Below are 19,366 nucleotides of genomic sequence, written 5' to 3' on the forward strand. Positions count from 1 at the left end.
CTACGGGCACTCATTTTGCACCAGTTAAACCACTGCTCATCTACGGGCAGATGCACTCACTCTGTTAAACTGTAGCTCAGCTATGGGCACATCTGGCATTTTTTATTCTTTTGTTACCTCACATTTCTTCAATATAAATGGGCTATTTCATTACATTTTACATAAATTGTGGTTTTATGTGTACATATTTGTCAGGGACGTGTTTCCTGCTTATTTTGCTAAAAAAAAAAATTGGTGTTGTGGGGGCTCAAACCATGAATGCCTGCTCTTCAGCCAACATCTCTACCGCTACACTATTGCTTCCTCTCTTATTTTGCATATTTAGTTCTTATATGCTTTCCCACTGACTGCTAACCGTAGCTGCACTATGGGCACGCCCGCGCAAACGAGCGCACTCACGGTTAAACATTTTTACAATTTAAAAAATATATATAACATGTTTATTTATATGTTTTCTGTTTATAGTCTATGGGGGCATGTGTTGTGTTTTGTTTATTCACATTTCCGTGGACTCTGTCATGGTTGTTTACTTTGGGAACTTTTCCTCTTCTGGGGGCGTGTCCGCTTACAGGGCTCGGCCTACGGACACGCCCCCTACTGTCTTACATGGACCGTGTTGGCCTTAAGTGTGATTCAGCATGCTCTCATGAATATGCAGAGCATGCTGACATCACTCCGTTTAACTGCAGCCTCCGTGTATGAGTTATAACTCTTACACGGAGGCTTCGTGAATCCTGCCCATCATCTATACTGGTCGTGAAAAAAACTTTGCACATTAAACCTATAAACTACAGTAGTACATCTTATTTGTTATAAAAATAAGTTATTTATTAGTAACTGTGTTATATAAAGTATTTTGCTGCAAAGTTATTTTCTCATCAGAGTGCAGCCTGCAAAACTCTGTGTTATAACTAGACTTTGATTTCAACAGTAAACAGCCAGAAAGACTTTGTGTCTTAAGAAGACTTTGGTTCCAGTTCAGTACAGCAAGTACAGCACAGCAGCACCTACGTAAATTAATTTTTCAGTCTATCCAAAAAAGAATTATGCCACAACATGAGCAAAATATAATTGACTTCAATAACCAACTTAATTTCTGGTGACATTTCAAAGGGGTATAATATCTGACAGCATGAAAATATATGGTCAACTGACCACATAGCTTTGCCAAGGATGATCTGCGCCTGTCCCCTCTAGACTTTGAATACTGGCTAAAACATTGTCCTCCTCCAAAGTGTCTTTTTAGGCAATGCCAAACTGACAAATCTTCCATCATAGTAAAACCAACTCAAAGGAATCTAAAGGTTTTACTCCTCAATGCCAGGACTCTAACCAAAAAATTTCACTCCCTCCAGTTGTTCCTCATCCCAGACAATGTGGACTTTCTGTGCAGTAACTGGGACATGTTCTAAACCTGTAGAGACCATCCCCATAGGTAGGGCTAAAATGCCTTCCACACATTTAGGCCAGCTACTGCATGGGCAGGTATCAAAGTGGCAGGTGTCTCAATCTATATCAAGAACAAACTCACCTCAAGACTAGTGAAACAGGACAATACACTTGAGCCTGTCAATGTGCACATTTCCATAGATAAAGTTCCATATCATCTCCTTGCAAGGTATAGGTTACCCTCTATGAACCAAGAAACCCATAGCTTATATTTAGGCTTATTGGAGGATCTCACCATTCAACCCAATACCATACTCATGGATGACGTCAACTATCCTTCTGTAAACTGGGATACTCACATGACTCCTGACCTATAGGCCCAGGCCATCCTAGACTTTTTAAACACAAACACCATGGACCAGATAGTCCATACACTCCCTACGGATACAAACATAATCAACCTGGTACTCACAAACATGGGAGAATACTAATTGACCTGGTACTCACAAACATGGGAGAACACTATGCCCTAGTGTAGTGTCCTCTCCGGTAAGGACAGACCACAAACCTGTCTCTTTCATAATAAAAATCAGTTCTGTGACCTCAGCTAACTAAGTAACATTTTGGAACTTTACTAAGGCAAACTGCCTACTACTAACTGATAACCTGTCAAAATTCCATGCCCCCAAACACTGAGAATACAGCTGCCTGTACATAACTGTTCAAAGAAACCCTCTACAATTATTTTAATAAATGTATAAAAATAGCTGTGCCCACCAGAAATAAGCTCAGAACTAACTCAAAAAACAAACCACCCTGGTGGAATCCAAACATAAATAGGTAGTACAACAAAAGGAGGAAAAAGTCATAGCCAAGATTAGAAAGAGCTACATCCAGCATGACAACAGCACTCTCATTAATTTAAACTACTAACTAAGGTGCAAATTTAGTCTGCTAAAGCCAAATATGGGGTAACGATAGCCTCCCAAACAAAGGATAACCACAATACTTTCATTAGCTCTGTCCAAAACCAAAAAGACACACACAGCAGTGTGCTGAACTGATTGTAAATGGATCCACCTACACAAGGCCTGAAGATATTCCAAATCTGCTGGCTGCCAAATTCCGTTCTTTTTTCATATCTGCAAAATGAACAGCACTATGATTAATCAATCTAGGGATTTAAACTTTGCTTGTGACATAAATAAGACCTTTTAGAAGGACAGGTATGTGTCTCAAAGAATTTCCCTTCTCTGAAATAGGCTTCCCATCCATGTGAAGCTGAGCTCTTCCCTAACCTTATTCAAAAGAAGCCTGGACCAGTGGGTGGGAAACAGGACATATACTAATGAGTCTAGCACCTATGTCTCTAATGGACAAAGGCAGCCTGTAAATTTTGCCATAGCTTAGATTATTTGTCTTTTCAGCTTTTCCCAGTTAGGGGTTGCCACAGTGGAACTCTGGTCTGCTAATGACTGGCAGTTGATTTTTATGGTGCCAAGTTGCCAGCCTGACACCCAACCTTCAGTGAAGGCACACCCATTCACACATGTCTTTCAGAGGCCACTCGACCACAGGGAGGACATGCAGACACCACACAGAAGGCAATCCAGCCAGGAATCAAACAGGAGAACCTCTTGCTGTGAGGCAACAACACTACCGCTGTAGTGCCGCGGATCACTACCCTTGCCATAGCTTACATATAGCCTTTAAAATAACCTACTATGCACAGAAACCTGAGGGAGACATTTGAGAAGCTTGTCCAGACTTAGAAAGGCCAGCACATAAGCTTGTGGGATTTACAATGCTTGGCTACACTTATAAAGGCTTCAGTGTGCATTAGCCTGGTATATTACTATAAACCTATGAAGCTACAACAAAAGTAAAGAAACTATATGGTAATGCATGGTACTGTGGCTATGAAAGCTTTGTAATCTGATACCGTTAACCAGTGTTATACATCGGCAGCCAATTCTTTTAACTATCAAGAAAGAATCACTTCTTCTCACTACTTGTTACTTTTCTTTCCCCTCAATTGATTCTTCTCAAACCTCTTGGTTAAATATGTGTATTATAATCAGTATTTTATTCCTCTTCTATGCTAGTTCTCTTCTTCTTTTTTGATCTAATTATACTTCAGCACTAGTTACTTTACTGTTGTACTTTCCATTTTTATGTATTTTCTGTGCTACTCCTGCTCTAGATATTCTGTTACATCAAGTCACCTACTTTACTCCTATCAGTACTACTGTCTTGCCCATTTACTGCCACAGTAACCATGATATAAACTATCTGAAATGCTTTGTAACTGTTTTCAGATACCTTTTCACTGGTGAGCTATTGCTTGCAACTATTCTCTGTAATTAAGATTTGGTATACTGTCTTTCTTATTTCATTGTACTTTTGTTTGTATCAAAGTGCTTTCCTCCTTTGGAGATTACTCTTTTTGATTATCTGTTATATTATGGCTCCATAGTGAAATAACAGCACTCAAAATGTTGAGTGCCGACATGCCAAAAAACACAGATCTAAAACACGGGGGGAAGACCAAATATTGAAGATTACTCTTCGCTTTTAAACTTCTTTTTGCAGGGGGGACATGACCCCCCCCCACACACACACACACGCACACACACACACACACTTACACAGCCCCTGAACTTATATGTACCAACTCTGAGATTGCCATACCTCAAAGAAAAGGGAATATTCTGTGAAATGGCATCTTGGATTTGGTATATACAAGTCCGTTCTTTTGATTGTTCTGTCTCCATATTTTGGGGCTCATTCTAGCAGGTCCTGGCATTTCAAATAGTTACTGTATATTTTTCTATGCACTAAATAATATATTATTTTTGGAGATTTTATTTCTTCCCAGTCACCACTGAAAATACGAGTAATACTGAAATCTTTTCATAAAGAATTGACTCAGGCAGAGAGTTTCAAAAATTACATCAATTGTCTGTAATGACTACACTACTCAACTAGCGTAAAGGATGAAGCAAAGGTACCCCCACTAGGAGTGTAACTTCTCTACAATATTTAGCCTGAGGTACTTTATTCCTATCATATAATGGTTCATTTCCAGCAATAATGAAATATATTCTGTACTTGATGTAGACACTGCAATGTAACTATGCAATGTAATTGCACCAACAGCCAGTTAGGACACATAAAAAGGTGCTCTTCTTCCATATTGCTGTCAGAGCTTTCAAATGCTTAAACAGCATGCAGCCTTTAGAGGTATATGCATATCACAAACAGCATGACATGGTTTTAAAACTGCAGTTCCTCCCAAATTAAATACTCTGGCATCAAATTGTTCATAGGATATGCATCTCGGCATCCTTCAAGTCAACCATAAAAGACTTTACTTACTGACAGCAAAACAAAACTTGTCGTACATATAAAAGTGAGGTGAAAGAGATGCAGTTAGCTAATCCAGTGTCCATTCCCTAATCTGCAGCTGCCTCTAGAAAGCTCTTCCAACTTGAAGACAAAAAAAATGTCCTCTCTCTTTAAATTATCGCTAACTGCTAGCTACAAAAACAGTTGCTGCAGTTTATACACAAGGAACACTAAAGTGCTTAAGTTATTAAAAAAGAAAGAAAGAGCTATTCTTTGTCTTGTTTTAAACTGTAACAAACAGTTGATGCAGTTTATGTCAGATATGGAGTGCTAAGCTCTTGAGTCCTGACCAAACATGCAATACCTGCATTCATTTCTGAAAGACAGTAATGCACTGAAGATTGACTGGAATGCTCTGTAGCACTTTGCACTAGGGGGCTGCCCATCCTATATGTATTATTGTGAGTCTGATTGCACTGCCAGGTGAACCTTTCAGTTCCTTTGTGATACACTGAACAGGATTCCTACTACATTACTCCACAGAATAGTAATAATCTCAGGCTAATGAGGCAAGTAGAGTAGCATGAATAACTCAGAGCTAGGGACTGTAAGTTAGTACACTTGAGAATGCAGAATGCATGATGTTTACTAGCGCAACATGAAATATGCATAGGCAGGAGCTGTATGCTAGAGATCCTGATAATGTACTTCTAATGATGGTGCTGCATTTGTGGTTGAAAGTGAGTGTTGTAGTGCTTCCTATGTGGCATAAACTGTAGCAGCTGTTTTTTTTTTCACCATAAGTTCTGAGCAAGAAGAGCATTTTGGGGGAGGTGCACCAAATTAGAGAATGTCACCAGGCAGCCACTAAAACTGCCTAGCTATATCTCTGGTGTCTTGTACTATGGAAATGTTCACCTACAGTAAGTTATTGAGTGTTTTGGGGCAGATATACAGCCACCTCTATCTGCAATTAAATGTGGTGAAAAAGGGTTTCAGGACCATAGGAAAGGGAGAAGATAGCAAGCAGTGGGACAGATACAAGAATGCACATATTGTAGGAGGGTGCAAGTCAGGGTGTGGGAAGGATGCATAATTTTGGGAGCAAGATAGAGCCCCCTTTTCTCATATAAAGAGCAACAGGTTGAGATGCATGTCATCCAATGAAAGGAAAACAGATATGACGAGAAAGGGTAAGATAGTCAATGGGGGTAAACAGACAAGCATGAAAGACTGCAGACAGTGCTGGCTGTGCACAAAAGAGGTTGTGAAGACAAGGGACGAACATATAAACCATTAGGTAGAGAAATGGTAATGTGGAGGATTAGACCATGCACAAGGGATGGGCCATGACCCAGTAAAAAGGGAGTGACTCCAGAAGGGGATGCAGCAGGCAAAAATTGCAGGGAGGGCATTGCTCTTGGCATTGTTCCAAGACAGTGATCATGGGCCTGGAAACTCCATACTGGCCCAATGGGCAGGAACAACTGAATCCACAATTTACTGTAAGAGGCTTTCAGTCTGAATCAGTCTGATGCTAATGTGCTGTTCCACAACATACTCAGTCACCCGTTCAAGTTGTTGTTGAACTATTCTAGGTTATTGTGCTGCTACACAACAGGGTCAATCACCTGTTCATGCTTTCACTGAGCTATTACAGGTGCCGCCATGTCCACCTTTCTATCTATTGTATGGGGTTCCCTATATGTGATGGGCTAGGGTTCTTACAGGTTCATTGGTTCAGAGGTGTTTACTAGGATAATGACTACAAGGGCCTTTTGAAGCCAAGCAATGTAGCCCAAACCTTCGACAAGTTCTGGTATCCAGGGGTGGCCCATGCTATTTGACTACAGGACTCCAGCCACCCCAGCTGTAAAAAAGAAAGAAAAAGAATTAAAAAAATAAATAAATAAATAAATAGTATACTATTGTATACTGGCTGCATAGTGACTCACTGTTAATTGAACTGCACATGTGTGCGAGTTCCAGGTTTTAAAAAAAACAATCCGGACTGCTGTTAAACCAGTCTGTATTAAGAAGAGAGGCACCAGTGTACAGATGCCCAGAAGTTTATGCAGTTTGTAACTGCATTAAAGTTGAAGGGGATTGGACTGCCATGTCCGCAGTCACATACATGGCGTGGATGGCTGCTGATTGGTTCTCACTGCAAGGGCATGTTGGGCAGGCTACTGATTGGTTCATTCTAACTGCCAGAAATGTTAGGATGCGATAGCAGTTCCAAAGCTCCAACAGATTTACTCAGGCTCAAACCCTGTACCTTGGGTACAGGTAGCAAAAGCCTGAATTCCGTACCCACCACCACTTGAGAAAGCTGCCCAGACGTTTGCTTCATGTATTTGTTTTGTTCTGTTCCTCATAAAATCTATGGCTTTCTGGATTTTTGTAATCAGTGAAGGATTGAATTCACTAAATTTGAATTTTAGACTTCATATTCTTCAGAAAATACACAGTAACACAAAACCTTTTATTCTAGCAATTTTCTAAGCTTATAAGTACAATACTTGAAATGTGTCCCTATTTTTTGGGGCTGTATTCCCCCATTACTGGCTTTGCCCAGGTTTTCTGTGCTAAAAGGTTGAGAGCTATGGTGAGAACTGAATTCTTTGAATATGTTTGGGGGGGCTGTATTCTCCCATTATTGGCTTTGTCCAGGTGTTTTGTGATAAGAGGTTGAGTGCTATGGTGAGAACTGAATTCTCTAAATGATAGCCATTTAAGTTTCAGTCTTCCTGTCTTTCAAGAAACAGTTGATTTAGTATAGTGGTATGTTGCACTGATTACAGTGCGCAGGGTCTTGGGTTCACGACTTGGTAGTGAAACGCATGGTGATAACAAAAAATTTTATCTTAGCAACTTTCAAAGATTATACAAGCAATGTTTAAAATGTGTCACTGGTTTTTGGGCTTTTGTTCCCCCACCAATAAATTTTGGCTTTTCCAGATTTCTTGTGCTGCAAAGTTAAGAGATACAGTTGAGTATCGAGTGGATTTTACAAGGAGATGAGAGCTTCAGGGGAAGAGAAGTTTAGTTCTGCTTATGCTGAGTCTGCTTATATTGTTAATAGCATAACAGGTTGAATACTTGCTTTTGATACAGAAGGATGTGGGTTCTACTTCCACAGTATGTAGATGCATTGCTGATACTGTACTGTGTTGTACTTTTAAATGGAGTGGATGATGTAGTCTTGAGAATGTCCTTTTTGGTGGAGATACCTAGTCACTATGAACCTGTTATCAGTTTGCCATCCATTCCCTATTGCAATACAGCTAACATCATTTTTTTAATGTAACATATTGAACTTATGCCTCAAGGGCAACAGGCACTTTATCTGTAGATGAAACAATGAAATATAAAGTTGTTTGCTAGCAGCAACCTCTTCATTAGTTACAGATCTCTTTAATTTGGAATTATTTAGATTACTTTTACTTCTGCAGAGATTGTCCCCTGGATTCACAAAACCTCCGTGTAAGACTAAATAAGTCTTATTCGGAGGCTGCAGCTGAACGGTATGATGTCAGCATGCCATGAATATTCATGAGGGCACACTGACTCTACCCCAAGTCTAACACGGACAGTGCAGGCAAGCAGAGGGCGTGTCCAACTGCCGAGCAGTCTAAAGGCCCACGCCCCTGCAAATGTGTGAAATGCAAAATGTCAACACACAAGAGCGAGTCCGCTCAAATGTTCATGTACCTAACACCACACTCCCTGTCATTGTAAACCCCCAGCAAAGTTATAAAAAGTAAAACATTAATTTTTTTTCTAATTCCCAATATAGCTGCCCGTATTTGCGCATGTGTGCACGAGTGTGCCCATTGCTGAGTTGCAGTTAGCAATCTCGACATGGAAGAGCATAATAAGGAATGTGTACGCAAATTACACCAAATAGTAATAGCGTAGTGATAGAGCATTCACACAAAGAGGAGGCAATCACGGTTCAAGTCCCACCACTCCCCTTCCTATTTTATGTTAAAAATGAGTATATGAAAGAATTCCTGACATATATGATTAAACTTTTACTAAAAAGCATTGAAATGGCCTATGTATCAGTGAACAAAATGTAAATTTATAAAGGAGCCTGACATATAATTGTCCGCAGTTAAGCAACGCTTTGGCCAGCGCAATGTAGTTGCCCATAGCTAAATACCGCTTAACCAGGTGCAATGTAGTTGCCCATAGCTAAATCGCACTTTACCCAGTGCAATGTAGTTGCCCATAGCCAAATAGCACTTTACCTAGCACAATCGGTTTGCGCGGAGGTGCACGCCGTGCCAACCAGCGCACCGTCGGGCAACATGGAGCAACGTAGAACAAAGTTGCTTAAACACAGCCACACCCCCTAACCTGTCTGGACAGTAGTAAAATAAAAAGCAATGATAAGGTTTGAACCTAGGACACTGTGCACCATAATCTATATATATATCCACTGTTAAAATATATATATATACTTATAAATGTTAGATTAACCATTGCTAAGCAGGTCTGCAGTCAGCTGAGAATTTTCAAAAAAGGCCAATCACAAAAAAGTGTAGGAAATGCGGCATATTTAAGCTACATAGGCGGGAATATTCACCATAACTGATTGTAGCTCCCATCTGCAGTTAGAATGTCTGGTGCTGGAGAGGGTACTCGCTTTAGAGCGCAACGCTGGGGCATTGAGGAGTCAAAATACATGGTTTGACTCCTAGTCCATCGTCATGAGACTTGACTCCTGTAGGGCCAGTTCCAAGGAGCGGAGTATAAGGCTGAGGCTTGGAACCGGTTGACTCATGAACTCATAAATCAAAAAAATCCTCCTGCACAAACAGCAGGTGCACGGCTAGAAAACCAAACCAAAAGTGAAGAAAGAAAGCCAGCACTCAACTCCTGGAATCAGGCAATCTTATTTAATGTCCAACTTCAAGACAGCAAAATAACATAACCGTACACCAACATGGTTGTACCGGTTTCGGTAAATCCTTCATCAGCAACCAAACATGATGTACAAAATGAAGACAAAACCTAACTTGCTGTCTTCCAACTTATACAAATTTCATATAGAAAGCATGGAGCTCCCTCTAGTGCATCAATAAAATAGTGCACTAGTTCATAAATGCATGAAATGTAATGCAAATAAACACAATTATCTGAAATATATACATTAATGTATAAACCCAAATATAACAACAAACCTGTGAATTGGATGCCTCAAAAATGATAATTCAAGCCAGGGGAAAATAAAGCCCCTAGTTTGATGATCCACATTTTCTCTTTATAGGTGAGCCTATCATGTAAAACATGGGATTGTACATGTCTGTCCTTAATGTGATCAATGACCATAAAACAAAAATTGCCCATAGGGTGTTTGGAAATGTGTTTGTATAAAGAACTGGACCCCTTTTTGTTTTTAATATCACTAAGATGTTCCCCTATCCTAATTTTAAAAGGACGGGAAGTTTGTCCAACATAGAAGGCTCAACAATTGCACTGGGCCAAATAAATCACCCAAGAAGTACTGCAATTGGAAAAACATAAAATATCATAAACTTGTGGACAGTTTTGTGAGGAAAAGGTCCGACATTTCAACACCCTAGGGCAGTAGGTACAATGACCACATGGATAGCATCCAAATAAATGGCCTGTAAAAAGGTGAGCTTGAGTAATAGAACATGTATCTCTATAATAAACCTTCTTGTAATGACTAAAAAGAGAACCCACAGACCGCCATTTGCAAAATGAAAAATGACACCGGTCTCCTATATATTTCTCTAAGACATTATCCGATTTTCACAAATACCAATGCTTACGGATAATGTTCATAAATGCAACTGTATTCCTCCCATAGGTTGTTACCAATCTAAGCAAATCAGACTTAACATGATCCCGGTTTTGATAGGATAATAAATCAATTCTATCTTGCTGATTTGCAAGACGATTGGTCCTCGTGATGTCACCCCCTAAATAACCCCTACTTTTAAACCTGGTGATAAGATCCCTCTTGTAATGGTTGTATGTGGAGGAGCTGGAACAAATCCATTTAACTCAAAGAAATTGGGACTTGGGGATGTTCTTGATGACATGCTGGGGGTGGAAACTGGTGGCATGTAGTAAGGTATTGAATTGGGGAAATTTTCTAAATATCTCACTCTCAAGAGTGTTGGTATCCATTCTTTTTATCAAAACATCTAAAAAGGTAATTTCAGATCTAGAAAAAGTCAACTTAAACTCATTCCCCCATATATTACCATTTAGATACTCACAGAATTCCAAAACGAATTCCTCATTAGCTCTCCACACCATCCAGCAGTCATCAAGATACCTCCTCCAAATATCCATCTCGTTAACGAAATGTAAACTGTAAAAGAATGACAGTGTGACCTCTGGCTACCATCTGGATAGGTTCACAGTTGGGAACTATGCAGACAGACCACCTGCCCTGATAAACTGACAGGTACACACCAATCCTGTAAGTCCAGTAAGATAATATTCACACATTAATACATAATGCTCTCTGTATGTAAGCATCCCCCCCACAATTAAAAGATACTTGTGTGTTTAGGGTCTATCAAGTGTGTAGGTAGGCATACTCAGTACTGGAATTGTCCAGTTGTCCTGCAAACCCTGTGCTAATGTCAATAATAAAAAATACAAACCCTGCAAAAGTGAGTGCATTAATATTCCCAGTATAACAGTTCACAAACAGTTCATGTGCCAAAAGAATATGTCTCAATAACTAAATTTGTATGGCAGTTAATTATATGAGTAGAAAAGAAACTACATAGTCACATAAATGTTGTGTAAACATTTGTAGTGGTGAGTAAAACTCTACACTGATATCTCAGTACTGGAAATGGCAACAGTCAGGTCTGAGTACAACATGTACATCACTGTCTACACTTCTAGCTTCATTTATAAGATGTATACCAACCTTCTGACTTACACAACAGTGTCCACAGCAAACAAGCATGGGCCCCACTCTGGAAATCTGAAAGGGCTACGCCTACATACCTTAGCAATTTATAGCATTGGGTTGCTATGACAGTGAGTACTGCAATTACAACTCAGCAGTCTGTATGCATTTACCAAATGCTGGGCAACAATTGGTGCAGAGGGCATCACATGCACATGCGCAGATACCTATAAAAGCAGATTGTACTTGCTATCCCCACATGCAATCATTACATTGCATGTTTAAGCAAGTGAACAGCTCCTGCAGACAGTAGCATGTAAGAAAATACTTTAAAATTAGGTAACAAATATATATACCTAATCAAAACTAAAGTTATTAATTAAGAAAAAAAAATAATAAGCACAAAGTAAACATAAGTAAGTATCTTTACTTAATTAAAAAAAACTGTCAAAGCATACACAGACGGACCTGAAAGGGATATACAGGTATGTAATAGTTTGTAGTTACCGGCAAGTAGTAGAAGTTTATGAATAGTACTGTACATCCTCTGAAACATGCATATGTGGCAGCAGTAGGTATGTATGCACTGATGCCATGCATAATTGCTGCCATGGAGAAATTGGTGTGTAGCTGTGTGCAGTTGGACATAAGTGTGATATATGTAGCTCAGTATTACATGTCAAACATCTGAACATGTTATCTATGGTCTGTACAGTACTGCGTTTAATGGCAGTTTGGGGGAGTAGTGCAAACACCTATATAAACTTGGATGTCACAAAGTAAGACATGCGTGATAGTCACATAATGTGAAGCTTAACACTGGCAAATGCTGTAACAGGCTAGTATAGTAATGTATCATTTGCAGCTATATATACCCTTGTACTATTACTGTATGCACACATGTGACAACTGTCCATGTTGTAGCAAGGCCCAACAGGTCATCCGTGAGGTGTACGCACTTACAACAGTGTGGACCCTGTGTCTGTATGGCACACACATATGGCGAGGTACATATGTGTCTGATTTATTAGCATCTGAACATGTGCATAGAGCAAAGGACATACTGCAACTGTTTGTGAAGGGCAGACATTTATATGTTGGTGCAGGTTGTTATGTGCATATTTATATGTAGGTTGTAGTGTGTGTCAAACAAGACAGCATACAGTGTTGGCATATGACATATGTTGTTCAAACGCCGTGGGTACGATCTGTTTGGTTTTTAGTCTTCCAGATAGGGGGTCATGCTAAAGATACATGGGCTGAGAACACCTTCCATGCATTCTGCACAAGACTGTGCAATATCATTACATAACTGTATCCCTCTCAACCTTTGCATAATTGATATTCCCACCATGAAAGGTGGACTGTATATGTGCTGATATGCATATCTATGTGTACACCACTGGATGGTCATATGTACGCTCCAGCTCAATGTTGTACACGTATTGCCATCCCTGTTGTTAAAAGCCCTGTACCCATGAACTACCACATAGGTGGTAGTCTACTCAACACTGAAGGTGTGATAAGAGACTATGGGACACAGGTGGACAGCAGTGTCCCTTATGATAATCACAGTGCCACACTAGTCATGTAAACTGAGTACAGTCCACATGTCGTCAGTAAAGGTGTGTCATCCATGGAAACAGAGGTCAGTGTTCCACTCTACTCATCAGTCATAACACCCATAATAGAGTACAATGGCCCTGTTGGTATGTACCTCAGAAGACATCCACAGCAACTGTAGACGCCAGACACATACCTCACAAAGAGTATTACCGGACTCAAACAGATGCCCTATGCTGACTGTCTTACAAAATCACAGCTACACTGTGTCACATACTGCCTACCCAGAGGCTACCTCTGCCTAACATACAAATCTATGCCAAACCCACAGGTGTTGGACGTGCTCCATGTAAACAGATGGAACTCCATACAAGCTACACATTGTACCGATCTAAACCTTGTAAAGTCAAAAAGAAGAACATGCTTGAGTGGCACATTATCATCACAGACACATACCATACTGTGGAACCAACTAACTATCAACAGCAAATGAAGGTCCTCATTAGCAGTTGCCATGAATAATCATGGGGATTGGATGTGAGATAGGAAACACAACCAGGTAATCACCTCTGTGGCTCTGCATGACAGAGGCACATGAACCTACATTACATGGGTGTTGAAGGGCAGGGTACCATATGGCTAGGCTTCCATAGGCCCTACAAATAACAGCCTATCAGCTACCTAGGACCTGCTATATACACACGCATGTACCTGTTGCATCACATGCTATGTGAGGTTGACTGGGTGTGATGGAGAATGTGTAAGTGAATGTGTCAAAGATATGTATATGTGTGATAGCCTAGTGAGATCCTGTGTATTCCATGGTATGTAGTGTTGTAGCTCTAATCCCATCAAAAGGTATGTATGCTATTGCTAGGCAGGAAAAGCAATATGGCATACGATGTGACGTAGTCCCATGGTGTTGACTGGAGTGTGCCATTGTAGGCTAAAGCAGTACATGTATGCTTATTGATTGTTAACACTAGTGAATACAAATCACGTATGAACTGTAGTACTACCTGAAGCTGTAGGTCTCAACAGCACAGTATGGTTTATATACACATAGCTTGATAACACTGTTTTGTTTGTTACCTGTAGTCCTCACACATTACATACCTCAGGCATGAGGTTATGTAGGTGCTGACACACAGTACTGTATGGTACACAGGTAAATCTAATCTGCGTTGCCATACCTTTGTGTCATGTAGGTATGTCTGATGTGTGTGTGGGTATGCCTATAACATGTCCTTGGTGGTATGTGTGTCACAGGATATAAGTGTGTACCTAGCAACATGTATAGTGTAGTACAGCAGTATGCCACCTATAGTGATGAATGTGCACATATGTTACTGAGGGGTTTGCAATCAATGAGTAGCGTGGTGTACTGGTAGTACTGTAACCATACTGTACATTCATTTCAATGGATGACAAATGTCTGTATGCATTAGCGTCATATACACCTCCATTGGCTAGGTGGTGCATTGTGTCACATACAGTGTGTCATGTACTGTTGTATAGTCTGACATACTGGTTCCACTTTGTTGCTGTGCAGAACATGGTTTGGTATATAGTATGTGCCAGGCACTGTCAGGCAATTGTGGGCTGAGCAGTCATATGTGGCATTAAAAGTGTGTATCTACTGACAGCCAATAGGTTGCTATATGTGGCATTTCATTGATGTTTGTACTTTGGAATGTTGAGTGTGCCACATGACTTGCTCACAATTACTGTTTCATTGTCTTCCAGGGAAATGTCTCACAACAGGAAACTGGCATATTCCCCTGAGGAGGAGGAAGTAATATCAGACGCCCTCATACACCATTATAACCTGCTGTTCTCCAGAACCTGCCAGAACCAGCATGGGCACACTGCACTGTGGCAGGATGTTGTCCATCGGGTGAATGATGTAGGCATGCATAACCGGACTTATGAGCAGGTACGCCATCACTGCAGTGATTTAATCAGACATGTCAGACAGCATGCCTCCGATGTCCACAGACAACAGCTTGCCACAGGTGGCGGTGCTGCAACACATCCCCCCTCACCAGAGTAAAAGAGCTGCTCCTCAGTGTGGTGGCTCCTGGCCAACCAGTACAACACACCTGTGTCATCATGGAGGCTGGAGTCACCCAGCACGGTGATACAGAGCATGCAGATAACATGGCATATCTGTAGACCACTGTTATCTCAAGTGTTATAACATGCATTTATCAGATGTGTACTGCGTATGCAGAATATGTGGAGCCTGGTGTCATGCAATACTGATAATTTGGGACATTATCTGTATGCCTGTGACTGTCACCTCATGTACTGCTGTAAAATTGCAAACTGACAGCAGCAATGCCATAGTTGTTGACACTGACAAACTGTCTCATATCCTTGCAGGTCCCTGTGGTGTGATAGCAAGACAGCAGACCCATGCTGGTGAGTGGGCTACAGTTAATATAGCATATAACATGTGCATGTCATAGGAGAGTTGTAGGCCATGCACACATGTTAAACACCTACACATAATGCATGCTCTTCATGTTCTCTGTGGGACTATGCACATCCCAGTGACATGAGTAGCTGAATCAAACACATGCAATACACAGAGCATCCCAAACAAGTGGTGTGCACTGTAGTGGACAGTGGACATTGTATAGGCAGAGTCAGTACACATGCACACAACATACACCACTTTGTCATATGCAGTATGTGTTAATATGATACACATGGCGTATGTAGACACCTGCTGTAAGGTCATACTCCAGTATCCCATATGTCATCAACACAGCACACATACTATACCTGGGGGTAGAGGCCTATCATGGGGCGGTGTGATATGTGTCAACACACAACACAGTCATGTTAGGCAATGCTCCCTATTGAACACCTGACATGCCCATGTAACAACTGTCTGTGAAATGTTAAATGTAGCCTAAGTGGTGCAGGTCAGGTACAGCAAGATAGTTGCCAGTGTGACATACATCAGTGGCCTTGAGTGACCACATGATGCTGGCTGATGATGGCTCATGGTACTACACTACATCCAGTTACAGTACCTACAGTACTACACATAGCATTCATTGTTATACACCTGACAGTTGTGTGCATCCGGCCATGGTATGTATACCTATGAGTGATGGTGCACAGGACATTGGAAAGTGTTTCAGACTTGCAGTGCAATGTTGTGCCCATGTACACATTGTGTTCCAGGGTGAGGCCAATCATTGAACAACACACATGCATCAATGACATGTATACTGTTATCAACAAGGACTCTCTACACTCGCACTGCATGCTGTTGAGCAACACACATCCTACATGCTGACAAGTGTGATTGGACTCTTTGGCTTGTGATACTGTACTCCACCATCAACCACTAAAGAATATGTTCCATATTGCTGTTGGTGCGTGTGTGTCAACTTGACTGAGTAGTGTATTTGTGTGCATGTGTGCATTTGTGCATGTGTGCATGTGTGCATGTGTTCATGTGTTCATGTTTGCATGTGTGCATATGTTCATGTGTGCATGTGTTCATGTGTGCATGTGTTCATGTATTCATGTGTTCATGTGTGCATGTGTTCATGTGTGCATGTGTGCATGTGTGTATGTGTGCATGTGTGCGAACATCCTGTACAGATGGTAATGTGTGCTTCCTGTCTCCCTCTCACAGGTGCTGAGGTATTGTTGGATGGGTGCAGCAGGGAACCTGAAGTCACTGCCACAAATAGGGAACATGATGATATGTGTTGTGGCACAGGCATGTTTGACAGGGTCTGTCGTTGGTCCGCCAATCAACAGTACACAGCTTTCCACCCCATCTATGCACACACACATACTGCCAATAGATCCCTCAACACCAATGGCCTTAGGTGAGGAGCAGCATACGGTAGGCATTGACCAGGATGGTGTGGTATCTATGCCACATGCAACCCCACACAGCAGCCATGCCCAGACACCTGGAATGGTACCACATAGGCATATGTCCAGGGGTTCTTGTGGGAGCACCACTGGCTGTAATGCCCCTGGCAGACATGCCCACACAGGTCTCACAACCTCAGGTATGTTCCAGGCTGTGATGCAAGCACAGGCACGTATGGAACAGTACACCAGGCAGGGACTAAGGGTGCAGAGGGCTCATAACACCGTGATCAATGACAGTATCCGTGACCTTGCCGGTGCCATCTGTAATTACACCGATGTCATTGCTAGATGTTGGGGGGAGACACTAGATGTCCTCCGCAATGTAATGTCCATGTGCCAGGACAGTGCAGGATGGCTGGGACGTCGATGTGGACGTATGCCAGCAACATCATCAGCTGGCAGTCGTCGCGAACGACAAACAAGTGCCAGCCGCTCCCCGTAGTGGCAGTACCAGCTCCAGCAATGTTGTGGCTGGGCTGTCGGTAGACCATCCTTGATGACCACATGCACGTGGCTCTGGCCAGTCCCAGCAGGGACATGGTTCCAGTCAACATCCCTCTGCCTCTGATGATAATACTCAGTCTGGCTTAGTACCCGATACTGTCCGTGTCACCCCTGCCAGGCACAGGTACTCTGTCTGTGGCCGGAGACAGTGATCTGTACAGCCTGGCAGGTACAGTCTGTGGCTGTCCCACAACCTCCCATATTTGGCAGCCACAAGGTGGTACTGTGTGCATGCAGACACACACACATACTACCAACATCTAGGGCTAACACATACACACACACATTACATCAACACTGACCCTTTCTGTATTGTTGTCCTACACATACACACACACACACACACACACACACACACACACACACACACACACATATATGTCGATTGGATGGGTCATTGTCGGGCTCTGGAAAACAATAACACACCCTGTGCATATGATGAAACTGTGCCACCTCCTGTCATCTGTGACATTGATGCAGGAACAGGATAACATGGTGCTGATGCACAAGGTGACATAATATAGCAGTGTAGCAATGTTAGCATGTTGTCAACAGTAAAGTGTAATGATATCCTTGCAGGTATATCTGAGCAGGCATGATGCGTCAAAGCAATGATTATCAATGTAGTAGTGTTTACACCAGTGTTAATTCCAAACATGTATTGTCCGCACATGTGCCAGTTGGCTGATGTGTGTGGTTCTGGCAGCATGTGCCGGTGAGTGGACGTTAAGTGTGTGATGTTTGCAGTACAGATTTCAAGGTGTACATTTATGAACATGGTGGAGGTGCATTGTTTGCATGTACGTGCATGGTGGACATATGGGAAGGGTGACATGCCCTGTATTACACAGTGTTAACACTTCATATTTCCTATTGGTGTCCAGTATGCTTTTTACTACACATATGTCACAACTTGGGTACACATGTGTGTATGACATGGTATGACACTATGCTGTGGGTGATACTGTTAATATCAGTCATTAGTTAGCATGCTGGTAGTGTACATAATCTCAACAGCCTGATTTTAACCAATTGTTAGATGATGTCTTGACAACTGACACACAGATGTAGGATACATAGTAGCATTTGGATCATTCTGGTACTGTGCTATACCAGTTATCAGTAGTACTGACCACCACACATTCCCGTGACCACTCCTTTTTGGCATGTGGCTGTCCTAGGTACAAGCAGACACACTAGGGATATGTCCGTCCACATCTGGTAATGTATACAGTGGCCTACAATGCATTCCCCGGATTAGACACTTATCCTTCACAAGGGTATCATACAGACAGATACCAGTTGACAAACCCATGCTGTGAAGCTATGAGCCAACTATAGCATAGTCATCCACATTTACTACACATAGTATCCTCACAGTACCACATTGGTAGTAGCCCACAACATGTAGCAGGGGTACCGATGTGTACATACAGCCACGTGTGATGTCATCTGTACTTTGATATTCACATTCCCAAAGGTATGCTGATGTCCCTCAGTGTATCACATAAGCAATAAGGGGTCTGTATGCATATCCCCGGAGTTGTTGTACACCTATAATGAATGGCCATTATTGACAGACTGTGTTGTGTTTGAACATGTCTGAAATATGCCCCAGGCATACACCCTCACTCACACTATTCTATAGCAACTGTCATGTGTGTGTGTGACACAGATGACCGAGGGCACAGACCACTACAGTGGCTGGACTTGTCACATACATACATATGTTACCTACTGTCC

Source organism: Protopterus annectens, chromosome 2.part2 (genome assembly GCF_019279795.1).
Source record: "Protopterus annectens isolate FY-2018-M chromosome 2.part2, PAN1.0, whole genome shotgun sequence".
In the NCBI taxonomy this organism is placed as follows: Eukaryota; Metazoa; Chordata; order Ceratodontiformes; family Protopteridae; genus Protopterus; species Protopterus annectens.